This window comes from Pseudorasbora parva, chromosome 11 (assembly GCF_024679245.1).
Source record: "Pseudorasbora parva isolate DD20220531a chromosome 11, ASM2467924v1, whole genome shotgun sequence".
Lineage (NCBI taxonomy): Eukaryota > Metazoa > Chordata > Actinopteri > Cypriniformes > Gobionidae > Pseudorasbora > Pseudorasbora parva.
Genome location: NC_090182.1, coordinates 29,314,312 through 29,337,935, shown reverse-complemented (window position 1 = coordinate 29,337,935; position 23,624 = coordinate 29,314,312). Strand labels below are relative to the sequence as shown.

The window sequence follows — 23,624 nt, the reverse complement described above, 5'->3', positions numbered from 1 at the left end:
GCTGCTTTCTCCTCTACATACAGCAGTGCCAGATGATCCTCTTATGTAAATTATCATTATGTGCCAACAGCCAATGAGCTCTTTGTTCATGCCCATAAATGTTTAAGAATACATTTTAATTAGCATCCCGCATGGAATTAGAAATGTTTATTCATGTGAGGGTTATCATATTACCAGTTATCAGGAATCATGATGACAAACTTAGATGTCAGAGGCCATTAGCACACATAATCCTTTCTATACGCAAAAAGAAAAAAATAAATCGTTCTTTCCATATTTAAGCAATACATGTTGAGCTGGTGCGTAAACACCTTCCTCTGTTTAGCGTACAGCCGCAGTGCTGTTCCCCAAGTCCCACCGTCCCTCCCTACAAGATGCAATGAAACATTAATCAGCAAATTGTGCATTACGTTTGTAATTAACATTCAAGAGAGTTTAACTTTGCAATGTTTCATTAGTTTATATGCAAATAATTTTGAGCGATTGCCTCATTTGGTTTCGGAGCGCAGTGATGTATTGGCCTGGCAGAAGGCATTGGAATGCGAGCGAGGGAGAGGTAAGTTCGAGCGCGTGTATAAGCGGATCGGTGAGTGTGGCTGTATGCCATGATGAATGTTCACCTCGTCTGTCCCAGGCCTCCATTTTAGTTGCGTTTTACACTGGCTCTTTAAATGCAGAGGAGGAATGTTAACCTTAGCCCCGTTCACAGCACAACCAATTCTCTTGTCACACTACATCAACCAACAATATACCTGGGTCTTGATCGCTCTTCAGGTGCTCGTGTGCATACGCTTGTGTGTTTGTCTCCGCTGTGCCCTTTAAATCTGTTTTTGTTTATGAACCTGTATTTATGAGAGGCAAATCACAGTCCTCTGCGCATCTCTGCGGCCAACTCCATCTGTGTGCTTGCATTGGTGTGTGATGAGCTTTTGCACTGTGAGTAATGTTTACTAACCTGAGTGGGCAGCAGATTGCAAAAATGCATCATTAGACTGTTATTACCGGGTGGTGACTGCATGTGGTGGCTCAGGCGCCCTGCGTACTCTGCTGATTACTCATTCATCATGGCCTTACAAATGCTTTTGCAAAATCGAGATCATTCTACCTCATCGTAATGTCGTTCCTCATGGTTTAAAAGTCATTTCGATTCCTTTCTGTTTTTGGCATGTATGTTGATTGTGTTTTACCTATTAAATTGGTCATTGCGCTAACCCGTTTCTAGTCTCGTTAAGCCTTTTTTGGGTAAGGAAAACACATCCATCTGGGTCAGACCGTGGAATGTCTTTTCATTCATTATTCAGCCTGTCACGGGCCAGTAATGTGATTGGATGTGATGCGTGTCAGGATTTGGTCGCCGCAATGACTCGCTTGCAAGCCTAACAAGAAACAACGGCTTGCTCTGCGGGACGGCTTTTTCAGCAGCTCTTAAAATGAGTTTTGCATGTTAAAAGGTGCACTTAGGGAACTTAGTCTGGTCAGCTGTGATGTTTGCTTCTTTTATTCAATAAGTGTGGTCACGCAGTTAAAATGCTGCTTTGTAAGTTGTAGTAGTATGTTTTTACACGCTATAGGTGTTCGAATGATTCTGTTAGCTTGTTTAGGATGTATAGCTTTTCACATGATAAGAATTATGATGTTCTAACTTATGACGTTCTAACTTAAATTATAACGTTCTAACTATTGTTGAATTGATTTGATTTGCTGTCTGTGATTGAGGAGACTCTATTCAAGCTCTAAAACTATTTCTTGGACATTTGGAAAAGTTGCCCATTCAGCCAGCCTCCAGTGACTTCTCTGAAGGTCAAGCTGCGCATTACTTCTGGGCACCTTGACTGTTGCACTTTGTATACTGGACAAAGTTTTTTATTTTTATTTATTTTATTTTTTTTGTCTTTGTGTGTGTGTTTTTGTGTATGTGTATGTGTTTAGTCCAAGCCAGTGTTTTTTGTTCTGTTTTAACTTAAAAAAATCCTTAAAAGAAAGTATTCAAAAGCTCTAAAACCATTACTGTTTCACAAACGGATCTTACTTCATCACATTAAAAGCCAGATGTACTTGTGACATGTATTATGATCTTATAACACAAAATGCATTGAAGTTCAAAAGTTTGGGGACGAAAGCATTTTTGAAGGAAGTCTCTTATGCTCGCCAATGCTCCATTTATTTGATCAACAATATAGTAAAAACAGTAATATTGTTTTTATTTTAATATATATATATATATATATATATATATATATATAAAGCTGCTATATAATATATTGGACAAGCAGCTTTAAATATATATTTAAAGCTCCTTGTTCAAACCTAAAAATGATCCCAAATTAATCTGATCAAGTTAACCAGAGTGTTCAAAACTATCTCCTTACCTTAGCCCAATTCACAACAGTAATCTTGTAATAATGGATTATAATTTGAGTTGTACTGGTGGATTTATGTGAAAAATTCGAGCATGTCTTTGCGCCACATCTGTATACATGAAGAAGCAGTCCTGGGTAGGCTATATTGCATGAGAGGATGCTCCAGGTGGCGGATCATTTATAGCCTTTTCTCACAGCTGGGATAAATAAACATATCATTTTGATGGCAGACTGTAATCCAGAAAGGTCCAAACAACAACCATCAGTTACAACTGGAGATTCATCTGTAGTAAAAAGCAAAAGATTGGACAGGTTTGAAATCTACAGGTAATGCAAATACACACTTAATACAAGTAGTCACGCCAATGTTGTTAAAGGGGTCATGAACTGCATTGTTTTATTGTTTCTATGATGTTTCCTGGGGTGTACTTATAATGTTAGAATGCTTTTTACATAATAAATAAATAAAAATTGTCAAAATTTATAAGTATAAAGCATTTTTCCTACCCTGATTTTAGCCTCTTATCTGAACGCTCTGTTTGAAGGGGCGTGTCTACTGTGAGAGTTCAGCATAAATGCCAACTGTTGTGATTGGCTAACATCTTTCCATTTCAAATAGTATTTTTACTATTACAGCTCTCATGTCTAACTAATCATGAAAAATGTTGCATTACATTTAGATCTATGGTCTTTTACTAAGATTGTGGCATGAATGTTTGCAGAGATGAACATTGTAGCGATCACACATGTTGAGCACATGAAAGCAGGATCTCGCCATTGCAACTCAGTTTCTGTACACTAATGAATGCTTTCATCTTCATTAACAGCGCAAACGTGATATAGTTAAGAGATTCATTGAATACAACGGGAGTCACAGAGAAATGCTCTCTGTTCCCAGCTTCAGTGTGCACAGCTCCAAAGATTGCAAATGGAACTTTATTTGGACGCTTTCTTTAGCGAACTGAATACAGTTAAATAACAGGGCTGCATTTCCCGATAACGTTGTCGCTTAGCGTGCTACAAAGACTATAAGGTATAACTTAACTGCAGCTATACCATTTCTAGGCGTGTTCCCCGAACTATACCATAGGAGGTTGCTTAAGGTAAACCTTCTTAAGTGCAACGTTAGCATGGGCTGTTCGTGACAGCGGTGCTGAATTGGCTTATATCGATGGCTCAAGAATTGATTATTTACTCTATGCAAGGGGATGTTTTACGGCGTTATGCGAAAAAAAGAAAAGAAAAAAGTCTTTATAACAGAAGCACTTCAGAAATAGTTGAACTTTCATTTATCATACAAAATTGCAACTAAATTTTACATTCTGAAATCAGTATTGAGTGCACGAACCAGCAATCTCATCCTCAGAAGTAAACCCACTACACTAACTGGGAGTTTGAAAGAGTCATTTATATTATTACAATATATATTCCATAGTGTCTTGATTTACTCCACAGCCAGGGATGATTGCCCAGCAGCTGCATCCTACTATTGTCTAAATAACTCATTTCTGTTATTGGATGGCCTACTCAATAAAAACGCAACACACAAAACATATAATCAGCTGCTACTATGGTGGAGAAAAAAGAAAGAAAGAGGAGATGGGGTAGCTCTGTCCAGTTTATCTCAACAAATTTGGTCCAACAAGTTCTTAAAACTGCTGAATTTGCTGTCGTGGCCGCTGAAATTTATTTTGAATAGCATCTTCTGACATGGTAGTCAGGGGAATAAAGTTTTGACATGTGAACTAGTGCCCATAAATGGCCACGCAGACGGCACCGTCTTTGATTTAGCACAATTCTATTCCCTGTCTCGCTGCCATATTTGACTAAACTCCCCTCCACAATCATTCCCTTTAAATAGGCTCCTAAGCTTTTCCTGTCTAATGGCTTGCCAGCTGATGTACCTTTGGATAATATCATTAAAAAGCTAACAAACATTTTTTATGACAATTTTAATCCTTGCATTAAAAAACAACAACTAGTCCAACTGAACACTGGGTGTATATTATGGATGTATATTAATACTGGGTGTATTTTACGGAATTATATTCATATAGATTGACATGTAACGTAAAGAAGCTTTTGCACAGTGGTGGCCACTAGTGGAATGAATTGTCAATACTGATAAGGTATAGCTAAGAGTTGTCCAGATGAACCTTACGAAAGTATGACTTACAGAAGGTATTCTTAACTAAGATTGTTTCGAGAAACACATATTAACGTTAAGGGATACCTTAAGGTAAAACTTAAGAATGACGTAGTGTTAAGAAGGTTTCGGGAAATCCAGCCCTGTACATTCATTTCTACTGCTTCTGTTACACTTCTATGGCAACCAATCACAGACTGGCTTATCCAACACAATGAGCCATGTCCCTGTCATGTTTAACACAATGACAGATAGAGAAATGATGGGTCGTTACCTGTTGATCATGCCTCTTGTGGTCTGATTGGTTGAAGGACTATCCAAATTGCGTACAGAGTTATTCAAATAATGCCTGTTGATCACGCCTCGTGTGCAGTAGAAAATACAGAGCAGAATGTTCAATTTTAAATTGAGCTTGGTCTGGTGCCAGAAAAGCACCGATGTACAACGCACGTAAAGAAGATAACTCCACAAATAACTGCGATTGCAGGTTCCAAACAGAGCCGACAAAGAGGCACAACTTACAGGCTGTAGCTTTGTATCCTTACTAGATAAAAATATTTAATAATAAAAAACTTAAAAAAATAAATAAAACGGTTGTCAACATTAAACATTAAACTTTTTTAAACATCAAAACATTTTTAGTTTAATGCATTTCCCCCCTCTCTTTTAATAAAATAATATAACAGTTATTTTTTATGTGCCTTTATATCACAAGAACTTCTTTGGCAAGAGCCATTTATTTTATGTCAAAATGATGGAAAGCATTTTGTATCATCCATCAATGTTTTTTATCATTTTTTAAATGGAGCATTTTATAAAACCTTTAAAGTAATAATGCTAGTGCCATTTTTATTTTGTGTGTGTACTTTAAATCAAATCTTTATATGCAATACAAAAATTATATCCAGATATTATCAGGATATGAAACATTACCAGGCTTAAAGGGAAACTAAGGGCTCCCTGTGAACTCTAATTAAAAAAAAAATAGTTCATAAATTAGTTGGATTAGTGGTTGAATGGTGGAGGAAGTGAAGAAGACTCTTATCCTTGTGATTAGATGAACAAGCTCCTCCAAAACGCTCTTCAGAACATTTAGAGCATATACTGCATTTGAGTGTAGCAGTGAACAAATGCAATATCTTAATTTATAAATGGTCAGTCACTTTTAGCCCATTACTTAATAGTATTAAAGACTTTTGAGGGGGTCCGTTTTCATATTAAGAAGCTTGATGGTGTCTGTGAGCACATTAAAGAGTAGCTCTCCATCACCTAATGCAGAGACTTCATAATGCTCCATGCTTGCACTTGCTTTTGATCTATCCCCTTAGGCCTGCCATAAGCGCATAAATGACAAGTGCCAATATGTTGACTCAACATGATCCATGTGAGATCGCTCAGGAAAAGTGCCTTTCCATCAGAGGCTTAGGAAATGATTTGCTGCTGGTCCATGACAGCTGTCCGATATGCAAAATATAAGCTTTTCTTTCTTTCTTTCTTTCTTTCTTTCTTTCTTTCTTTCTTTCTTTCTTTCTTTCTTTCTTTCTTTCTTTCTTTCTTTCTTTCTTTCTTTCTTTCTTTCTTTCTTTCTTATCCATTTTTAACCTTTTTTGTGACAATTTTCAACTTCAGGGTTTTGATTTGAGATGAACCGCCTCACATATTTGACTTTTAATACTAATAAGTGCTTTCGAGCATTTGAATCCAGTTCTCTCAGGTGAAAGTTTTGCTAATTGTGCAAAGAAGTCTCAGCTAGAGTTTTAATTAGTATAATGACTGCATATCTCTTGATTAGAGTGTGAGAAGGTCAGTGATAACTTTGCGGCGTAATGAGATTACAGTATAATGCTGATATTGCAGTAGTGATTACAGAGGATTTAGCCTCTCGCGCAACAGACGGTGGCCCGCAACTGTTTGGTAAGAGGTTGTCTCAGGACATCTCTTATTCAAATGAGAGAAAAACAGTGTGAACACTGTTGGGCACTTTCTGTTTTATCTTTCATAATGAAATTCTTATTAAGCAGCTGGCTTATTCAGGACCCTGCAAAGCTTGATTAGTTGTTTCATTTCATGTTTAAGATGGCCAGACAGTACTGTTTTAATTACACTGCAGATGTTAAGAGGCGTACAGGCATCTTCTCTCAACCAGTCTCTCTGGAATCGGGGGCAGACTTTGAAAGAGCTTGTTTTCTCTATCTTTCTTTATTTTGGATCTTTTTATTTGCATATGTCTGTTTTTGTAGAAGTTGCAAAAAGTGTTTTCTGTTGAAAGCAGGTGCAGCTGGCTGCGGCTTAGAAATACCCAACGGCAGATTAAAGCTTCTAACTTGGGATTAAACGAGGAAGAAAAAAAAAAAACTAGTTCATATTTCTTAATTAAGTAGATTTGTTTCTGTATCTCTAGAATGAATGAGTAGTTAAAATTAAATTAATTTTACATGGAAAATTAATATATCCGCAGAATATAGACTGCTAGTCATGAACATGATAAGAAGATGCACGTCGGAAATTGTGGAAAAACTAAAAGACAAATCACATGTTCCATACTTGTAAGTCAAAAGCTTTCTCCATTGTTTATTTTGAGAGGAGCGATTGCAAGTGCACACTTTGCTTTCCACTCGTTAATGGAAGCCCATGCTTGTGAAGCCAGTGTTGTGGACAAACAACTCGATCCAGGGTAATGTTCAATGGAGTTATGAATGAAAGAAGATCAGTCATCTTTACCACTTGCAACTCACCCTTAGAAGTTTCACAAATGGTGGACAACAAAGACGTCGGCAACGATGCTATTATGCGGTTTAAGTGCAACAGGGGTCCCGCTGACAAGGGTTTGGAAAACAAGCTTCAGGCATTGGACATGAAAGAAGCAGTTAAAGTTAAAGGCTGAAGGTGAAAAGTTGGAAGTAGAAATAGCTCTTGCAATATCTACTGCTAAAATGAAGTGTGTGAAGATTGTGAAGAACAACTGTATGCAGGTCAAAATGTGGCTATACAAACAGCTGTTGTAGATATTCCAAAGCAGGCACATTATAAATGATGAATAGCGTGTATCAAAGCATGGCAAAATGTCAATGCGTACTGAAGCAGTACAAACTCTGCAATGGAATGGTCAACACCATCCAATAAAGGATCTTACCGTAAAACAGATACATAAGAACTTGAAGAGTGATGCAGTGTCAGACATATATCATAGCAATGCTGGTGAAGTCTAGTGATCGACAAATATAGATTTTTTTATAACCAATACCGATACCGATTATTTGCCTGTTTTTTTACAATTACAGCAACAGCACTTAATTAAGATTTTTAAACACTGTATTTTTTTTCACTCCCTTACATACAGAACAAAATACATTTACTTTATATCCATAACTAGTCTGAAATAGTGCATTTTTTTAATACAGTGCAAATTCTTTTTAACATTAATGCTGCTTCACCTTTTTATAAATACAGCCATATTAACATGCAAAATGCATTTATAAAGTCTAATGTTTTCAAATGGAGAACATAAATAAATAAGAGTTGAGTCTTATAATTCATTTTCACGGAGCTGTAATTAATTAGATGTTTATTATATAAATGTTATATAGCAGACGTTAATATAATTAAAGGATTTTTAAACGAGTCTTGTTTAAGTACGGTGACTACCCTATATGCCGGAGCAACAACCCAATGAGTGAACGCCTGAACGCGACTGAGCATAAACAGAGAGATAAATAAGTTTAGCACTTTTATTTCCAACATGCTCTCATTCATGGCTGTTTTATTTCATTCATATGAAGTTACGTCTGTACACTGAAAAAATAAAACCCTTGGATCAACTTAAAAAAATTGAAGTAATCGATCACACGAAATATTTTACATTGACTCAAGTAAATAATTTAATTAAGTTTAATTTGAAAAGTTTAAATTTATGCAACAACTTTTTAAAGGTTGATCAAACTAATTATTTTAGATTGGAACAAACAAATTATTTTAAATTGGATCAAACTAACAAATCATTATTTTATGTTGGAATAAACTGATTATTTAAATTCAAACAAAGTAATATTTATAGGCCAGAGTAAATTAATTATTTTAGGTTGTCTCAAATTAAGATGTCATTATTTAAAATGTAAAATCAAAAAAATAGCTTGTAAAACATTTTGATCAATGACTATCATAACACTTTCCTTTAGAACACATTTATATTTATTGTTCAATAAACATGTTCACATGTATAAAGATTAGCAGTCTCCTTCACACCAAAAATACAAATTTGTTACAAATAATCAAATCACCACTTGATGACATCACATTAGTAGTAATATTAAATTAGGAATGTTTTTCTGACAACACATTTCACCATAAAACATCCTAAAATACAATTAAAATGTTAAGATACAAATATATCTCATGTTTATAAATGTATATGATTATGAACAGTCTCTTTCAGCTGAACACCAGAGACAAATCCCGGAACTGCTCCTCAGACAGTGAACAGTGAACACTGTATCACTTTCTGATACACTGTAAAAAATGTGGAGTAGGATTTACTTGAAAAAAGCTTGGAAACAATTTTCACTCAGAAAAGGCTAGTAAAATCTATACATATTTATTAGTAGCTTTAATAAGAAATTATTAAGTTAAGTTTACTTGTGAATTTCCAGTACATTTTAATGACTCTTTGTTTGTAAATTTTACTTAAGTAATGCTTATAAATATAATGTGATTTATAGAATTTTTTTTTACATAAGAATCCTAGTTATCTTTTTTAGCTATCCTGAGTAACCTTTACTTCAAATATTATTTAAATATTACTTAATATAATTAGTGATATATTACAACTGATATTTTCAATAATAAAAACACTGACAGACATTTTCCTTGAGTTTTATTTGAATTAAACTCTAGAAAAAAAACTGATTAAACAAAGGTAATCATAAAACAACTGGACAAAAATGAATGTACACATTCATTAAGATTGACAGCTGTTGGCCAAAATTGTTCAGCATCTTTATCTTATCACAGATTTTTCATTGTGTTTTTGTGTATTTAACAGAGCACAACAATTTAACGTGAGATGCCTAAATGTGATCTAGTGTACAAAAATCAAAGATGATAAAACAAATTAAACCTCTGCTTCTGTTTTCTTTAGCAGCACTGCATTACTTAGTTTCTGTTAAACAGTACAGTATAGAGCATTCTCACTTGCTGAACAAATGAGAACGTGTAAGTGACGAACAAAATGGCCAACTAGCAGACTTACATTAGTAGCTTTCTGTGCAAAGAGCCAACTTTGGAGAAAATTTTAAAGCATCCACTCCAAGGAAGATTTTCTGAAAGACTTCAAATGTGTTTCTCAGCTTTGGTGGATAGCTTAAGTTCAGGGAGTAAATGAAGCCCATGAGCAGAAGGCACGCATTTGTGAGATTCTTACATCCCAACAGCACCTCAGTCCCCTCAATGACAATGATGACGTCAGCTATGTTGGCATCTTCCTCTCCTGCAGTGCTGCCCAGTACAATGATCTTCATCACATGATTGGTGAAGCTATCTTTAATCATGTCTCTGCTGACATCCTGTCAAATACACAAATAAGTGCAAAGTGGTTACAATCATGTACATGTACGTTGTATGTTCTCTTTAATTTTATGTGACAAGAGTCCCACACAGAGATTTGGTCTCACCATCATTAAATCTGTTATTACATGAAGAAAGAGGGAAACAATTAAGACAGACTAAATCCAGAAGAACTGTCTGCAAGACACTTAAAGGGTTAGTTCACCAAAAAATGAAAATAATGTCATGTATTCCTCACCCTCATGTCGTTCCACACCCGTAAGACCTCCATTCATCTTCAGAACACAAATTAAGATATTTGTGTTGAAATCCAAAGGCTCAGTGAGGCCTGCATAGCCAGCAATGACATTTCCTCTCTCAAGATCCATTAATGTACTAAAAACATATTTAAATCAATTAATGTGTGCACAGTGGTTCAATATTAATATTATAAAGCGATGAGTATATTTTTGGTGTGCCAAAAAAACGAAATAACGACCATATAGTGATGGCTGATTTCAAAACACTGCCTCATGAAGATTCGAACCGTTATGAATCACGAGTCGAATCATGATTTGGATCGCGTGTCAGACTGCCAACCTGCTGAAATCCTGTGATTTTGACGCTACTAACCGCTGATTCGATATGCTCCGTAGCTTCATGAAGCAGTGTTTTGAAATCGGCCATCACTATATATGGTTTTTACATCGTTTGTTTGGCGCAAAAAAAAAATTCTCGTTGCTTTAAAATAATAATATTGAACCACTGTCCTCACTTGAACTGATTTACGTATGTTTTTAGTACATTAATGGATCTTGAGAGATGAAATGTCATTGCTGGCTACGCAGGACTTACTGAGCATTCAGATTTCAGCACAAATATCTCAATTGGTGTTCCGAAGATGAACGGAGGTCTTACAGGTGTGGAACGACATGAGGGTGAGGAATAAATTACATAATTTTCATTTTTGGGTGAACTAACCCTTTAAAACACTAACTGCAAAGCTACAGTACTGTAAAAAGTTTTAGGCACTTGTGAAAAAAATTCTGTAAAGTGGGTATGCCTTTAAAATGCTTTCATAAATTGATTTTTATTCACCCTCTATGGACTAAATCAATATTTGGTGTGATCACCCTTTGCACTTAAAGCAGTTTTTGGCCTAGGTACACTTGATATAGTTTTTCAGGTAGCTTCGCATGTAAGTTTTTTAAAGCATTTTGCAGACATTGCCACAGTTGTTATTGATTTAGGCTGTCTCAGTTGTATCTCTTTCTTCATGTTATATTAGACAGACTCAGTGATGGTGAGACCAGAACTTCTGTGGAGCACCAACTGTTGTCAGACTCCCTGTGCATACAAAAATCTCTCTGCATTAATACAAATGATGGCAAAATGTATATTTCATACACTATAGCACTACAAGTGATTATTGTCTCGTAATCATAAAGGAATCACTTTTGCTGCTATATAGCACCATATCTTAAAGGACAACTCCGGTGAAAAATGAACCTAGGGGTAATTAACACATGATTACCGAGTAGATCGTTCTCTGGGATGCTTTTTCATGAAAATCGAATGTAAAGAGAAAAAACAGATTAGCTTATAACGCGAGTAAATGGGGCACAGAGTAAGTCAAATGAAATCGCTAGTTAATACCACTAACAAGGCTCAAAATAGCCTCACACTAACACGGCAGCATAATGAGGGTCCCTACATGCAAACCGAAAGACAGTACATTACGCGTATACAGACAGGAGCCATCTTGGAAAACAGTCTGGACGAGTCGAGCCACGAACGCTGTGCTAAGCTGCGATAATTCCTATCAACCAGCTCACTTAGCACAGCGTTCGTGGCTCGACTCATCCAGACTGTTTTTCAAGATGGCTCCTGTCTGTATACGCGTAATGTACTGTCTTTATAAAGTATCTTCTTATTAAACTGTTTGTACTCTTACAAAGTTCTAAATGCTTCGGTTTGCATGTAGGGACCCTCATTATGCTACCGTGTTAATGTGAGGCTATTTTGAGCCTTGTTAGTGGTATTAACTAGCGATTTAATTTGACTTACTCTGTGACACATCATACTGTGTAGAACCCATAAGAGTTTTTGCATTTTATTTGATTTGGTGCTAAACAACACTTACAGTGGTTCCCCTATGATTATGAGCCAAATAACCACTTTTAGTACTATATAGCATATATTTTTTATTGGCAAACTACAGCATAAAGATATAAAAAGTTAAAAAAACTATTTGGGGGATGAAAATACTAATGTGCCTTAGACTTTTGCAGTACTGTACATATCCAAAGTTAAACGAAATTTGAATTTATATATTAATGTACCTGGAAGGCTTCAATTAGCTCATCAGTTGATTCTCCCAGGTAGGAAAGCAGGCAGCGAATCACAGCATCTCGTTTATCTTCAATTTGCTGTTAAAAACGAATGTAAATCGTAGTGAACATTAACAGTGTACACTCCCATCTACATTCAACTGCATATCTATAAAGTCATGAAGCAGCAAGATATCAGATGTGTAATATATACATTTACCTGGCAGAGTGAATCTAGCACACTTCTAATTTTTATGCCTGCATCCCCACCCTTTATTTTAAACAAATCCAGGAGCTTTGGAGTGTAGAGGTCCAGTTTTTGCAGAAAGGTTGGCTCCAGGGGAATTGTGGTTATCCTTCTGAACTCATTCTTTATCTAAGACAAAGAAGATAAAATGTAACACATTTAAGATTTAGTAGTCAAATAAACAATTTTTTTGTCAACCCCACACACACACACACACACACACACACACACACACACACACACACACACACACACACACACACACACACACACACACACACACACACACACACACACACACACACACACACACACACACACACACACACACACACACACACACACACACACACACTATTCTAATGAAATTAAAATATTTAATATTTTTTAATGAATGAAATATGAGTTCCAAAAGTTACCTACATATTACCATCAAGCCAGCAAAAGAAGAACTAAGGTTTACCTCAGATTCACAAAAAAGAGCTGGCCATCTCTCCATGAAATCTTTGACAGCAGGGCAGTGATTTGCAGAATTATTAGGCACGTTGATTTTCTAAATATATATTTTTCTCCAGGCACATTTCACCAATTCCAAGCCACATTAATCTTAATAACTACTATTAATTTTGTATTTAATCATTTATAAGTGATATATAATTCTCGATACGAAAAACACCTTATAGTATTAATGTCTAATACTAGACATTGCAGTTAAGGCATGACCATTGGACATGGTTTAAAAAATCCTGACCCAATGAGCATTTCACTGTCCGATGGTCATGCCTTAACTGCAATGTCTAGTATTGCATTAGTATTGTATCCTTCTCATGGGCATTTAATACTTTTTGACTTTTCAGTCTGAGGTAAATCTCTTTTTTGGCTGATTTTATCTGTAAAAGAAAACGTCTCTAATAATTCTGCACACCTGAATATAAGGCGATTTCATTTCCAGTCTTCACGAACAATTATATATCACTTATAAATTATTAAATACATAGTAGTTATTAAGATTAATGTGGTATGGAATTGGTAAAATGTGCCTGGAAAAAAATATGATCAGAAAATCAACATGCCTAATAATGTGTGTGAGTATGTGTATATTTATCAATGTTAAGTGGTCTCTTATTTTTTTCCAGAGCTGTATATATATATATATATATGTGACGTGTGTGTGGTTGTATATGTGTATATCTATTGAAATCTATGTCATACTGCAAGGTTAATCAGTGTTATAGGCTGAAAGAATGATTGACAACTTACCTTGCATGAGCTTGAATGGTGAGTGCAATCTGTGGGACATATGTTAGAAATGTTAATGTCAGAAAATATACTTTTTTAACAAATTTGAATAAATATACTTATCTTATTGATTTGAAATTTGACCAGTCAACAACTGCATTCAAGTAAATATCCACAATAAATGTCCTCAAGTATAGATGATAGAGTTAAGGCTGCCTGTACACTACAAAATGTATCACTAGCTATTGTATAGGTTCAAAAGGGTGTTTAATCTCTGTTTAACTTGATTAATATGCATCTTAATATGCATCATTTGATGTAAATTAATGGGGGATTGGCGGTTTTCTCCATCACGTTTAAAGTTAATGGCCTAACGTTAACGTTACCCATCTCAGGGCTACGTTAACTAACATGTCCATTTTTTAATTAGGAAACTTGTATTTATAACTGTTAATTCGGATAGCACGTGAGATCACAATTATTTATTCACACAGATGAATAAACGCGACGCTCGCGTCCGGCAAAGTTAATCTGAAAGTTCACTGTACATTAAACTTCAACTTCAACTTATTCGTAGATTACATGTAAAATACAAGACAATTGTTTTCGACACAGATGCTGTTAGCTAATAAAGGATGTTTAGGTTCTTTAGCAAACTCAACTCTGTCAACTAAGTTAACGTGAAGTTAGCCTAAGAAGTTATATATTAACAGTAACGCGTTAACTCTTTAACCACCATGATTGCAGACAGCTTAATAACTCTATACTTTTCTTCAAACGTAACTAAATTGACCAATAAACAAATATTTCATAACTTACCGTGTAAAAATCACATCAGTCTTCGAGAAAATTTTCTGTTGCTTTCCTCTGCGCGCCACTTCAGTTCGGACCCCAGTGAGCATGCGCTTAGATTGCCTGGCTTCATGGAGTAAGTTTTACTTGCGTTTGTCATTTTTTGCATTAGTTCGTTAGATGACAAAACACCAAGTAAATGTTACTTGGGCAGTTCCATTTGAATTTACTTATGTATTTAAGCACAATAAATAAACATGAAGCCTCCAGTAGTTTATTGAATTAAACATGACATTTTGAAGTAAAAAGACAAAATAGGATTTCCTTGTAAAATATACTTAACTTATGCTATCTTTATTTACAAGCTCAAAAAATCACTTTTTACAGTGTACAGAGCTGTAAGCTCTACATTTAAAGGGTTGGTTCACCCAAAAATGAAAATTCTGTCATTAATCACTTATCCTCATGTCGTTCAACACTCGTGAGAGATCTGTTCATCTTTGGAACACAATTAAAGATATTTTAGTTGAAATCCGATGGCTCAGAAAGGCCTTCTTTGACACCAATGTCATTTCCTCTCTCAAGACCCATAAAAGGCACTAAAGACGTCAAAGCCCATCTCACTACAGCGGCTCTTCAATCATTTTATAAAGTGACGAGAATAGTTTTTGTGCGTAAAAAAACAGAAATAATAACTTAGTGATGACCGATTATCCTGAAGCTTCAGAGCTTTATGAATCCGCGTATTGATGAACTGAATCGATACATTGAGTCACAGTGATTTGAAGCTTCATGTTTTGAAATCTGCCCATTATTAGATAAGTCCTTATTTAGTTTTTTTTGCGCACAAAAACTATTCTGGTGTCTTCATAAATGATTGAAGAGCCGCTGTAGTGAGATGGGCTTTGTAACGACGTCTTTAGTGTCTTTATGGGTCTTGAGAGAGGAAATGACATTGGTGTCAATGAAGGCCTTTCTGAGCCATCGGATTTCAACACTAATATCTTCATCTGTGTTCAGAGGATGAACGGAGGTCTTACGGGTGTCCAACGACATGAAGGTGAGGAATTAATGATAGAATATTTGTTTTTGGGCGAACTAACCCTTTAAATATAACCTATTTGTATGCAATATAGCAAGCAGATTCCGGACCTCTGATCCTTCAATGACAATTTTAATGTCTTTTGGTGGATGGAGAGGATCCTCTTTCCCAGTGATAAAGATCGCCATGGTTGTTTGCTCTAGTTCTTCAACCTCATTTTCCTGCATAAAAAAGAAAGAGAAAATAAGTACATTATAGTTTCAGAAATCTCCCATTTTCAGCTCTTACACACTCTAAACTGAACTTGAATAGGCGTGTGACGAGTGAGAGCAAAGCGAGGCCGGTGAGTAATTGGATGATCAGTGCCAACTGCACGTCACACTGGTCTCAGATCTCTCAAGGAGGAGCGAAGGGAGAATAAAAGGAGGAGCGACGACAGTGAAGGAAGAGAGAGGACCAGGCCTGGATTTTACATTGCATATAGGTGTTAAGTCATTTGCAAATGGATTCCTTTGGACACACTTATTTTGACAGTGTTACAGGGAAGACAAGGATAAAAAGATTGTTTTGGTACGTCTGGATATGGTCTAAGTGTTCACAGCTCAAAATTCAGCAACAAAGATTTCTTATAAATAGTGTTAAAATCTCATCTTGTGAGCTGAGTTTCTCGTCACACCCCTATTTATTAAAAGTGGCTAGGAAAACCTAGACTATGACCATGTTAGTCTGTAGGTGTTAAATGTGTGATCAAGTGAGAGAGATGCCCTTACCTGGTATTCTTTGAAAAGGTGCTCGAAAGGTTCGCCGAGGTAGATCAAAGATTTGAGGATGCATTCTCTTCTGATGGTGATGTCTACAGTCTGAGTAAGAACAATAACTATGAATTAAAATTAAACATAAAAAAAAAACACTATTCAGCCATGGATCCTACTAATAATCAAATTTATAGATACCTCATCTAAAACCTGGAAGGTTCTGTTGGTCCTGTTCTCTTTCACAACTCCTCTCTTGCTCCTGATGACCTCCGACAGTTTGGTGGAGTGCTTGTCCAACTGCGCCAAGAACTTTGTCTCCAAAGGAACTGTTGTAATTCACATGAACTCACCATGGATGTTAAAAGTAGAGCATACAGAAATAAGTTTAGAAGATGGTGAACACAAACAGAACCGTACTAAATTACAACAACAACAACAACAACAACTCATTAGCAAAACCGTACAGTTAGGTCTAAAAATGTGGAATGCCAGGGTATGGCAACTGCCATACGTAAACGCCGCCCGAGTAGTTGTGTGCCCAGCCTATTCTCTGCTATATACTGACCTAAAAATTCACTTTAATAAAATCATCATCAAAGTAATCCATATGTGACATCAGTTAGTTCAATAGAATCTCTTGAAGCATCGAAAATACATTTTGGTCCAAATATCACAAAAACTATGACTTTATTCAGCATTGTCTTCTCTTCCGTGTTCCTCAAAAAAGATTAAAAAGATTCATGATTCAGTGAATCAATCACTGATTCGGATCGCCAGTGTCATGTCATTTCCAAGGGGGTAATCTAGCGCTCGGAAAGCGTTCCACCCCTAGGGGCTGCCATTGCTAACCAAGCCATCACCTGCTGTTAGCATCCCATTGACTCCCATTCATTTTTGAGTCACTTTGACAGTGAATAACTTTACATCTGAGACGTTTAAAGACTCCATTTGTCCATTGTTTATTTCTAAAGAAACACGACAATGCATAAAAGGCTCCATTACCTTGTATCTTACACTATCGCCCCGCAGAAGCTGTTTTTGTAAAAATAGGCTAACGATTGCGTCATAACCAACGCGACTCTGTCGCACAGTTGAGAAATTACCGTATAGACCTGAGGAGACGCTCGCAGGCAATCTTTTACTGTCTATCAGACAGTCGGGGGGACGTGGAGACATAAAGTCTGATAAAGTCAAGGGGGAAGAATGAGGAGAAGCCCATAGTGAGCCAAAAGCAACGGGAGAAAATATTTAAACAACGGGATTCAGCTTTCACTTTCTACAACTACTAGAAGACTCACAGCTGTCAGACAGGAGGCTCACGTCACATCTACGTCTTCAAGCTCAGTCTGAGCCTGCGCAGTTCGCTCAGCCATCAGGAAGTGAGTGCCACTAGGTTGACTTCATTATTTAGCCGTTGACGTCAATGGGGTCGCTGTGTCCATTTCTTTTACTGTCTATGGTCATTTCAGCAGTTCGGATCGTGTGTCAAACTCCCAAACTGCTGAAATGACGTGACATTGGCGATTCGAATCATTGATCAATTCACTGATTCATGAACCGTTTGAATATTTTTTGAGGAACACGGAAGAGAAGACAATGCTGAATAAAGTCATAGTTTTTGATATTTTTGGACCAAAATGTATTTTCGATGCTTCAAAAGAATCTAATCAACCAACTGATGTCACACATTGACTACTTTGATTATGTTTTTATTAGCTTTCTGGACATGGACAGTAAAGTGGGCATTGACATATAAAATATCTTAAACTGTGTGTGAAGATGAATGGAGGTCTTACAGGTGAGGAACGACATTAGGTTGAGGAGTTAATGACATAAATTTCATTTTTGGGTGAACTAACCCTTTAAGGCATGTCTGTGGGATAAAGAACTTTCGAAAAGTATTTTTAATCACACTTATTTGCTACAGCTCAAACGTTTGGGATCCATACTTTAAGAGCTGGAATATAGTGTGGCCCCTTTAAGAGCTGCGTGTTTCATTGAACTGTTGGTATTTTGTGTGTGTGTGGAACTGTGCCGCGATTCACGCAAGCAGTGAGAGAAACACGGATTCGGGAGCGCTCTTGTTCAGAAAAATAACCTGCTTATTCGTTTTAGCCGATTGTAATGCATTTAGTTCAATACTGTAAGCGGTGATGGTGTTAATGATTTACCTCAGCTATGAGCGAGAGTGAGCTTCAGCGCGCTCGGACTGCGGAGACAGAATGTGCTCAGCGAAAAAACACTTTTCTTTTAAACTGGAGTCTAATAAAAGTTAAGCAGAAAATATTGTAGCTTATGTAGGCTAACTGCACTTGTTTCGAGTAACGTTAATGTTATTGTTAACTCTTTTCTTTCCCTTGACACGGTCAATGCCCCCACACAATGCATTTAACATTAGATATTTTGCATGCATTTACGTTATTACTCACCCACCCAATGGGGGGCTAAAATAACCGAACGTTATAGTTTGAATGAAGATTGCGAACATTTCCAGTGCTGTCTTAAAAGTTAATTTACACGCTATCAAGTATTAGCGCTGAAATTAAGTTACGGCCAGAATCAAGGCCCGTCAGATATACTTGAGGTAAAAACGTTAACGGTAGACAAAGTTTATCTTACCTTATCAATGTTACTCTTCCTCGTAGTTCTGTCTCGGTGCCTGCCTGGATGCGTCTGATGTCCGTTCCGTTGAAAAGTTCGCCGCTGGAGTTCGTGCTGTGTTCTTCTCAGACAGTTCTGACTTTTTTTTTTTTTTGAACCACAGAGAGCGGGATCTCCAACTCAACAATGCGCATGTGCAAATCCTGCTTAATCTAATAAAAGTGCTCTGATCAAATTAATAAATTCAGTTTAATGTCCCGATGCCCATTTATATTGTATCAATGTAAAAAAAATGGATTGAACCATAAATCTAAACTAAAATGTTTACTTGACATGAAAAGTTAACAATTTTAAGCTATTTCAATGAGAAAATACACATTAAACGAACAACACTAATGTTAGACTTTTTTCAGTGTATTGTGACATAACGGATTACCTGAATGACTCTGTGAGTTCGTCTCTACTTAGCGGCAAGTTTAAACTACATATTATCATCTCATAACATCTTATTTGTGCATATCTCAATTGCGTATTAAAGTTATGTTAAATAAAGTTTTTTAATTAAGGCAGTGTGTCCACCAAAGTGTTTTTAGCCAGCTAAAAACGCTAGACGCTCAGCTGAAGACGCCTCGCTGTGAGCGCTTGAGAGCGTTTTGGCAGGCAGCGTTTTTTTCTCCTCAGTTGAGACTTGCTTGTTGTTATGATACGGAAAATCCGTGGAGGTCTTTCTAATTTCACGGGTAGTTTGTTCCTGTATTGATTCTATATAAAATTGCAGATACAATGTAAAGTATTTGCTCTGGCATTTGTTTTAAATAATTTTGTTTCGTTATTATTGCTTGTTATCATCTGATGACAACACGCAGAATGTAGCGGTTGGTCTGTGTTGTGCTTGTCCTGCCCCTCCTCCACTGTGATTGGACGGCTGGGTAAAAAGTGACAGTGACGAACGCTGCGTTTTAATCAAAGTTGAACATTTTTCAACTCCCGGCGACCAGTAAAAAAACACTGAGCGCTCAGTGCGTGAGCGTGAAATACTCGCTCAGCGCCTCTGTGCACTCCAGGCGTTCTAAAAACGCAGCACTCTCATTGAAAACTATTGAAAACGCCAGCCAGCAGCGTGAAAAAACACTTTGGTGGACACACGGCCTAAGGGATGCAGGTTATTTTGCCTTTGAACACTGCCGTTGACTCATCTCCCCTCAGACGCAGTCATTTAATGGCGCGCTTGTATGCAATTCTGAAAACGTGATTCTCATAAAGACATTTATAGGTGAATATTACAAAATACGAAAATGCGAAAAATATCAGGAATCCGATATATCGGTCGATCACTAGTGAAGACCCAATGGATGTCTTGTCCTCAATGTGATGTTCCATTGTTTCATGGAAATCCACTTGAGTTAAAGTCTTTTATGAAAGAATTTGAACATGCTGTCGACTCCAGACCTGACAGTAGTACTGACAAGTTGTACTTGCTGTAAAGAGCTGTCAGAATATACCAGATGATCATGGTTGTGCAGAAGCAATGAGACAAATTTGGAAATGAGCTGAAAATTGTGACAGCCTTGATACAAAATGCATTCAAAATGGCAGTCAGAAGTAAGAAGATGGAAAGGCCTCTAGTGCATTTTACATTGTTCCTGGTCACTTGTCGCAACATAAGGGAGGACATTGAATATATGGATGAGATGGATAATCCTACCAAGATGAGGATTATTATCTCAAAACTGACCTAGTAATTGCACAAATAAAAATGATCCCATACTTACAAGAATGAGAACCTCAACAAGAGTAAAGCCAAGTTCATTCAGTTAATGTACTTTGATCGCCAAGCAAAGATAATATCAAATAAAATTTGGAAATCTGGATGCTTTTGCATGTGATAAAACATAACAACTCTCTCAAAGGAGCCAAGCTGAAAGGGCAAGGAAAAAGAGGTAGCCGTTTTGCAATTAATGTCAAATTGGTTGGTGAAACTCACGAAAAACAAAAATACATGAGTTACCAGTGCTTTTACCAAACATTGTGCATTCTGTGAGAAAGGCCATACCTTGGAGCAATGTTTCCAGTTTGTTGCTAATTGTATTATAACCACTTTCGATGTAGCACTTCAAAAATAGAAGTGGTCTAAATATTAAGTACATATATCTTCTGTGGAAGTCTCAGGACCAAAAAATGTTTGTCTAATCATATAATTCTGTCTCATACCTGCTTGTCAACATATGCATTTTCCATAACTCTGCAAACCCTGCTCACTCAAACATCACATGTCATCAGCATGGCGTAGAGATGTAAACAAACAGCAGTCATCTTTTACAGTTTCTGCTGAATCAAAACAACAAGCTTATTCTGCGTTAACGCCATGTTGTAACTTGGATTCATATGTTTGTATGTCAATACTATCAATGCGAAATGCATCTGCAGTAGTCAGGTGGTACACGTAAGAGCTAGTAAGTTGTTTCCATTCATTATTATTATAATGTTATGTGCTTTGAGATATAATGTAGTTTATTGCCAACTCTGGGCTCGTGACACTTTGCAGACTCTACTGTGTGCGTCCATGTGTTTTGAAGCAGGCCTGGCTTTGGAGTGCACTCTAAAGAGGTGGGATCTCATAGTTGTGCTCAAAGACACATCCTAGTATGAAACAATTGAAGTTATCACTTTAACACAGTGAGGCTTGAACAAGTGCCTGCACTGGGGCTGGAGAGAACTTTGTTCTTGCCATAGTGCCTGTCAAAATAAAGTCCAAAAGAATGATATGTTTATGCCTTTATGGAAACAGGCAGATTTACCTTTGGTACTGAGGCACTAGCAAGATGGTTGAATGTCCAGGGTAGAAATATTAGCATGACACTAAGTACCATGAACTCAATGAAACGAGTGGAAAGCTCACTGCCTTGGATGTGAGTGGATTGGAAGAGAGCAACTTTGTTGAACTTTCCAAAGTGATTACACAAAAGGACATTTATATTAATTGCAATGTTCCACAACACAATGTTGACAAATGGCTTTACCTCAGTGGAGTGAACCTGCCTAAGCTGAAGTAGAGATCATCAAAGGGTACAAGATGTACAAGCTTCTGGAACCATGGATTTTATTATTAATAAGTACAATGGGCCATGTGCAGAAAAGACTGCCCTTGGGTGAATTTTGATTGGACCACTTAGAGAACCTTTTGAAGTATTTATGGCAATGCACAAACCAGCATTATAATCTCCATTGAAAGTATGGAACAGATGCTGATACAACAGTACAACCATGATTTCCTGAAATAAATTGATGACAAAGCTGACTTGTTGCAGATGGATCACCAATTTTTGGAGTCTGTATCTAATTCAGTGCAGTTTTCCAATGGCCACAATGATATTGACCAAACCATCAATAAAATTCCAGAAAAATCGCTTCTTTCATAAAGAGCCCAAAAACTTAATGAATGACATGTTCGACAAAGGTTTGGTGCCTATATCACACTAAAGTCATCAAGATGGTCATATTTGGTATATACCTCACCGTGGGGTGAACAATCCTCAGAAGAAGAAACCAATAGTGGTATTTGACTGTTTCCAATGAATGTCTTTGAATAGTGAACAACTACAGGGTCCTGACATGACATATACATTTATTGAAGTGCTCACTCGCTTCAGACAAGAGTCCGTTGCCATGATGGATGATACTGAAGCTATGTATTACCTGGTGAGAGTTCATGAAATTGACTGTGAAATGATCCACTTTCGGTTGTGTCCAGATGGAGATCAGAAGTTGGATGAGTATTTGGACACCAAGATAACTGTCCATCTCTTTTGAGCAAAGTCATCTCTTTGAAGTCATCGTTCTTGAAGATTTGAGGATTCATTGTAAATATAACGCACCTAAGTCATTTTAACTTGTAAGATAGAGAATTCATTCCCACATACATGAATTGTAGAACTGTATAATTGACTTAATTTTTAAGTTCATGCTTGAATGAACATATTCAATGCAGAACAAACTCACTCTTATCTGTTGCATTCAGCACTTTCTTTTGTCAATGTGAGATATCCACTACACTCTGAAAAATCTGTGTTGTGGGCATTACATTCTAGGACGAACAATTGATCTGTGTAAGATCAGTAACAAGGTTTTTGCAGTAATTTAAAGCTCTGGAGTTAGCACAAAAGCAGGGTTAAAAGTGCCCATAAGAAGGCAGATAGAAGAGATGTCAACACAACAACACAAGGGATTGACTGCAAGCACGAGGGAGGAGGGACACTAGTGCAGTGTGCTAGTAAAGCTTGACCCCAAGCACTAAAAGAGGAGGAATAATCAGAGAGAAGGAGGAACTCAAAAGGGATACTGCAATTCACCAGACCCCAATTTACCATAATTCAACACTTCAGTGCATTCTCTAATTAAAAAAAAGAAACCAAAATGTATAATAAAGATCACGCAGAGGCCTTTCAGATGCTTAATCCATGATTAAGGAAATTAAAGTGTTTAATTTGATTAAGAGGGAACAAACACCTCCAATCTGTTAGTTTCTCTCCAGAGGTTCTGAGATACATCGGGGAGAAGGATGTGCCTTGAGGATA

General features: G+C 36.8%; 2 long non-coding RNA genes across 2 annotated transcripts in view; one reads left to right on the top strand and one right to left on the bottom strand.

The window, feature by feature from the left end:
- LOC137092516 (uncharacterized) overlaps positions 1 to 23,624 on the top strand; it is a 305,870-nt gene that overhangs the window by 101,300 nt on the left and 180,946 nt on the right. The window lies entirely within an intron of this gene.
- On the bottom strand, positions 9,542 to 13,915 carry LOC137092340 (uncharacterized). The gene is made up of 4 exons (XR_010908223.1): positions 13,882 to 13,915; positions 12,595 to 12,750; positions 12,387 to 12,473; positions 9,542 to 10,064 (listed from the first exon to the last, which is right to left on the bottom strand). It is a non-coding gene; the product is annotated as an uncharacterized lncRNA (long non-coding RNA).